Source organism: Balaenoptera physalus (assembly GCF_965194825.1).
Source record: "Balaenoptera physalus genome assembly, chromosome: 14".
NCBI lineage: Eukaryota > Metazoa > Chordata > Mammalia > Artiodactyla > Balaenopteridae > Balaenoptera > Balaenoptera physalus.
In genome coordinates, this window is record NC_138893.1 from 65,822,045 (window position 1) to 65,828,836 (window position 6,792).

Here is a 6,792-nt window from a genome sequence, read left to right on the forward strand (position 1 = left end):
TTCTCTTAACAGGATCTTTTGCAGAGCAAAAATTTTCATTTTGATGAAGTCCAATTATCAATTTTCCTTTAAGAGACCATACATTTTGATGTCAAGTCTAAGAAATCTTTGCCTCACTCTAGAGTGGGAAGAATTTTCCTCAGTTTTGTTCTAAAAGTTTTATGACTTTGTCTTTTACATTTTACTCCATGATCCAGTTTAAGTTTTTTTATAAGGTGTGAGACTTAAGTTGAGACTAGTCTTTTTGAGTGTATGGATGTTCAATTGCTCCAGCGTGATTTGTTGAAAAGTCTACCTCACTACACTTAATTTCTTTTGCACCTCTGTCAAACAGCAATAGGGAGTTATCCTTGTAGGGCTATTTCCGAGTTCTCTGTACAGTTCCATTGATCTTTACATCTGTCCCTCTGCCAAAACTACACTGACTTGACTATTGTAGCTGTATAATTATCCTTGAAGTCAGGTTAACAGCTTTCTCCCACTTTATTCTTCTCAAAAATTTTTTTTCAAAATTGTTTAGCTCCTCCAGTTCCATTGCCTTCCTATATAAATTTTAGAAAATTATCTAAAATTTTATGGAATTTCATTGAACCTGTATATCAATTTTTAATAGGAATTGTGTTAATCTATATATCAATTTTGACATGACAACTATTCTAATTTTCCAAACCATGAACAGAGTTCATCTCTCCATTGATGTAGGTTTTCTTTCATTTCTTTCATCAATACCTTGCAGTTTTACTGTACAAGTCCTGTACATGTTTCATTAGTTTTAAGTATTTCATTTTATTTCGAGAGATTATAAATAGTAATGTAATTTTGGTTTGATATTCATGCATTTATTTTTAATATACAGAAACAAAATTGATTTATGTGTGTTTATGTTGTATTCTGTGATGTTGATGAACTCACTTATTAGTTCAAGGGGGTTCTTTTTCTGTAGATTCCTCAGGATTTTTTATATACACAATCATGTCATCTGTTTGTAGGAAGAGTTTTATTTCTTCCTTTCTGATATTTAGGTCTTTTACTTTCTTTTCTTGATTTTTTTCACTTCCATCAGAGTTGAATAAAAATGGTGAAAACAGACATCCTTGTCTTGTTCATAAACTTAGGAGAAAAGTATTCAGTCTTTGAACATTAATTAAGGTGTTAGCTGTAGTGTTTTTTTTAGATGCTCCTTGTCAAGTTGACTAAGTTCCCTCTTGTATTAGTCAAGGTTCTCCAGAGATAGATAGATAGATAGATAGATAGATAGATAGATAGATAGATAGATAGATAGATGATAGATAGATATTGAGAGATATCTATTTTAAGAAATTGACTCATGCCATTGTGGAGGCTGGCAAGTTTAAAATCTGCAGGGTAGCCAGGGAAAAGCTGAAGGAGTTGATAGCCCAAAGGCAGACTGCAGGCAGAATTCTCTCTCCTTCAAGGTAGTCAATCTTTTATCTCTTTAGGTCTTTAACAGATTGGATGAGGCACACCCACATTATGGAAGGTAATCTACTTTACTCAAAGTCCACTGATTTAAATGTTAATCTCATCTAAAAATACCTTCACAGCAACATCCAGACCAGTACTTGAACGAATATCTGGTAATCATGACCTAGCCAAGGTAGCCATCAGAAGTCCATCACTTCTGAACATGGCATTCATACACATCTCATTAAACCAACTGATCTCTAAATAAAGATGATAATAAAGTCATACTTTCACCAAAAATGACACAAATATCCTGTATGTAACCAAAAATGTACACACCCTTTCCCCAGAAGAGGATTTAAAGTCCTTAGGTGATGTTTACTCTTGAGATCCCGTAACTTAAATGTTATGATGTAAAGTTAACAATACTTAGATATTATGATATAAAGTCAATTCATCTTAAATTATATGATAAATGTACAAGAGAGTGAAGAAAAAGATATTTGCTATACATACACACACATATTTATAACAAAATAAGGAAGAAATACTCATGACCATTACATTCCCCTCGCGTCTGTAACTGGTCATGTGGTCATAGCTTGTATTTATAACTACCTCCTTCTATGAATTTTCCATATTCCCTTTGCCCTCAAGCAAACACCTCAGGTGGTCATGGTTCTTTCCGTGGTGGAGAGATCCAAACCTTCATTCCTGAAGGGTCTGGGCTATCAGTAGTGCTATCTGGATTAGTTTGTTTTAGTTGTCCATTAACTTTAATCACAGGAAATGGTGGCACTAAGACACACCCTAAGAGATCCTCTGTATTTCAGACATACTCTTTCTTATATCTGTCCACTGTGGAATAGCAGTCTATTTTTCTCATGGTAGGATGAATCACCACAGGGGCATGGTAATTCCCTTCTTTGTCTGTTGATTCAAGCAAAGAATGTTTGCCTGTTGAGTCCAAAGTGGCCATGTGGTAGTTTTAACTTCCTGTTCAATACGTCTACCAGTTACGGAGCTAGGCAAATGCTCTATTTCATATTGGGCGAACTTTGATAGTTGCTGTTTTTTGAGAAATTGGTCCATTTTGTCTAAGTTGTCTAAGTTATCATACAAAGTTGTTTGTAGGATTCCCTTATTATCCTTCTGATGTCTGTAGAGTCTTCAGTGATATCTCTGAATTGTATCCATCTGTTTTTTTGTCAGTCTGCCTAGAGGTTTGTCAATTTTACTGATCTTTTCAAAGAACCAGCACCTTGTTGCATTGATTTTTTTTCTCAATGGATTTCTTTTTGTTCTCCATTTCATTGATTTCTGATCCTATCTTTATTATTTCCTCCCTTTCTTACTTCAGGTGTATTTTGCCCTTCATTTTCTATGTTCTTGAAGAAGGAGCTTACATTATTAGAGAATTTTCCTCTTTTCTGGTATATGCATTTAATGAGATAAATTTTCCTCTCAGCATTGCTTTATCCATGTCTCACCAATGTTGGAATGTTTGATGTATCTTGTTGGAGAGTGTGGCATTTGGCCTTTGCTGGCCTCAGTGGGTGGGACCACACTTTTTTTTTTTTTTCCCTGTGGTGTTTGGCTGCAACAGAGCAATTAGTGTCTAAGAGTCTTCTGCCTTTCTAGGCTGCCTCTATCTTAGTATTCTGGCTAGAGAGAGCAGACTTTTGGGGAGTTTTTTTTTTCCCCCTCTTATCTGAACCCATTAGGTGTTTCCAGTTTGTCATTTTCTCCAGCCTATAATTTAGGACACATAAGGCAAAAAGAAAACACAGGGAAATCATCACAGTGTCATTCTTCAGGTTCCAAGGTCCCTAGCCAATCTGTCTTCTTTTCTCCATCTCTCAGAACCTTCTCATGTGGGTCTACAAATCATTATTTTAAATTGTATAGGTTTGCTTTTGGGGGGGATGCAAACTCAGAGATAACCAGAAAAATCAATTGCAGGCTAAAATTTTTCCTAAATTTTAAAATAAATATTACTTTATTATATCTCGCGTGGGATTACTGCAAGTTAATTTACTAAATATAGAATAATGGATGTGATTTTTTTGTCACTGGTCATGTTCATATCTGGTATGTTGTAGGAGGAGAATATGGACATAGTTGATAAATTATATTCTCCTTAAAGTGTCACAGCACTTTAAAATTGACAAAATATATTTATAAGCATTGTCAAAGTTTATCCTTATACAAATTCTATTAGTTTTATTTCAATCCTTATTTTGCAAAGGTGAAAATTGATGTTTCTGTTGATATAGTGCCTTCCCCAGTGTTGGACAGCAAGGGAAAGAATTTGAAATCAGGTTAGTTCATTCCCATTGAATGGTTTTGCATTGTCTATTTGTACCAGACATGATAATATGTCCTGAGGAAAAAAATAAATCACATGCAGTCCTTCCACTTTCCCTTCATTGTGTTTCATTTCCTATAACGAGAAGAGTAGCTCTTGCCATGAAGGACTATAATGCCAGGAGACCCCAGCTGCCTGCCTGGGAGCACGGTGTGCCATACTGCCCCTCTCAGCCTCTGCCCTAGCAGATGTTCCTGCCTGGCAGGAATATATCAATATTAGTTGGTGGTAAGTGATTCTAAAACATTTCATCATCTCTGCCTCTGGGTGACATCCCGCTCCAATTCATATGCTTTGTTTGAGGCAAAGGTTGCAATTTAAATTAAATTATGAAGCCAGGCAGACTTAGTTCAACTGATGGGTCATGAGCTAGTCATCTAGCCACGAGTCTGGGCTCATTCTTCCACTTCCGGCAATTCCTAACACAATCACTTTTATGCAGTTGCACTCATTGAATGAGCAAAGGGACAGCTCAGAGTGGCCATTTGAGAGATTGGCCAATTTAACAATTAGTTACCTCTTTGTTCCAGATGGAATAGTGAAGCAGTGGCCTGTTATAGCTACCGTTTTCACAGGCAGCTTTACTTATTTCTGAAATACTGTGGGCTCAAACCCTCTGGTTTTATGAGTCTTCAAAACAACCTGTATATGAGATATTATGAACACTGTCTACGTGAGGGAAATAGTTCAATGTCTGTGTCCCACTGTATAATAGAACTTGATTTAACTTTTCTGTATTCATCAAGTAAGATGTAAGAACCTTCCAATGCATAAATACAAAGAATTGTTACATATTGCCAAGCAGGTTAGTACATGGGGCTACAGCATGTATCTGTAATTAACCCTATTTTATAGGTGAACACTAAAGCCACGTCACTTAAAATAATGAAAACTGCTCAAACAACTGAGTAGCTGAGTGCAGGTAAGAACTCCAATCTTTTACTAACTAGTTCAGAATCCTTATGCCATTATAAACATAAAGTATATACATAATTATATATAATATATAATATATATAAGCCAGGTTAGCTTAATATATAATATGTATATATATATATATATATATATACATATATATATAAAGTAGAATGCATATAGACTTGAACGCAGTACTTTTTTATTTTGGTCTGGAAGATTTGTGGAAGAAGGTTTGGAGTCAGTCAAAACCAGATTGGAAGGAAAGTATATTGGATTAGATGAAAAGTATCAAATCTGGATGGCTTAATCCATTACTATTGAGCTTGCTCAACTGAAAGTTTAGATAAAAATAAAGTTCAATAACTCAAGTTTTATTTATTTTATTTTTTCTTGTATGCCAATTTCCTATAATAGAAATATAAGTTTTGTACCAACCAAAATATTTTACCACCCTACTAGGTTTTGAGGTAAAATAATGTTTTCCCACTATACAGTTCCTATGAGTACCTAACTTTTAAACTTTATTCTGAATCTAAAACTTCTAAGTACTCTTGAAGAGTATAATCCTCAGGAAATATGTTTTGAATATGAAGGCAGTGGCAGTAAAAACTATGATAATAGAGCATTCTCTGGATGCCAGAGTTTTGGGTATTCTACAAATTCTAAGTGTCAAGAGAGCCTGGAAGTGAGTAAGGAAATAAGTAAGTAAGGGTAAGAGAAGTTGCCATTTAATTTAATAGAGACATCATAGATTTAATAAAATCTCAAGATACTCAGTATTGGAACTCTTGTAGGAGATGATTGTACTGATGGCCTAATTAATCTGACAGAATTAAAAAAGGAATAAGCAGTGAGAATCTCTCATGGCCCTTGATTTTGATATGAGTGTCCTTATAACAAGTGACCCTCCTGCACAAGACAGGAGTCAGGAGTGGAAAGAGCAAATTAAATAGTGCTTAAGATGGGTGTACCAAAGGAGAAAGGGGGAGGGAGGGAGGAATAAATTGGGGATTTGGGATTGATGGATACATACTACTATATATAAATTAGAAAAACAATAAGGACCTACTCTATAGCATAGAGAGCTATATTCAATATCTTGTAATAACCTATAATGGAAAAGAATCTGAAAAAGAATATATCTATGTATAACTGAATTACTTTGCTGTACACCTGAAATATTGTAAATCAACTATACTTCAATTTAAAAAGAAGGATGGGTATACTGCAGTAAGCATTAAATTCCCTTCTCTTAAGATGATAACCTGAAACCATTTCCACTCCTCTGTCTTCTGGATTGGAAATGGTCAGGGGAATAACAGCTGTTGGACAGAGAACACCAGGAAGAGTCACTGAACTTTATATCTACTGTGAATTCCACTATTCTAAGTGAGAAATTGCCTTACCTATAAAATATGATATCTGGGGTGGGGGGTGGGGGGTGTATTTCCTAGTCTGGAGATCAGAACATCAAACTGAGGCCAGGAAAAGAATTTTTTAAAAAATATATATGGAAGCAACCTAAATGTCCATCAACAGAGGAATGGATAAAGAAGATGTGGTATATGTATACAGTGGAATATTATTCAGCCATAAAAAGGAACGAAATTGGGTCATTTGTACAGACATGGATGGACCTAGAGACTGTCATACAGAGTGAAGTAAGTCAAAGAGAAAAATAAATATCATATATTAACACATATATGTGAAATCTGAAAAAAATTCGTATAGGCAATCTTATTTACAAAGCAGAAATAGAGACACAGAGGTAGAGAACAAACATATGGACACCAAGGGGGAAAGGGGGGGTGTTAATTGGGAGATTGGGATTGACATATACACACTATTGATACTATGTATAAAATAGATAACTAATGAGAACCTACTGTATAGCACAGGGAACTCTACTCAATACTTTATAATGACCTATATGGGAAAAGAATCTCAAAAAGAGTGGATATATGTATATGTATAACTGATTTACTTTGCTATACACCTGAAACTAACACAACATTATAAATCAACTATACTCCAATACACTTTTTTTTAAAAATCTGCCATAGGGGAAAAATAAATAAAAA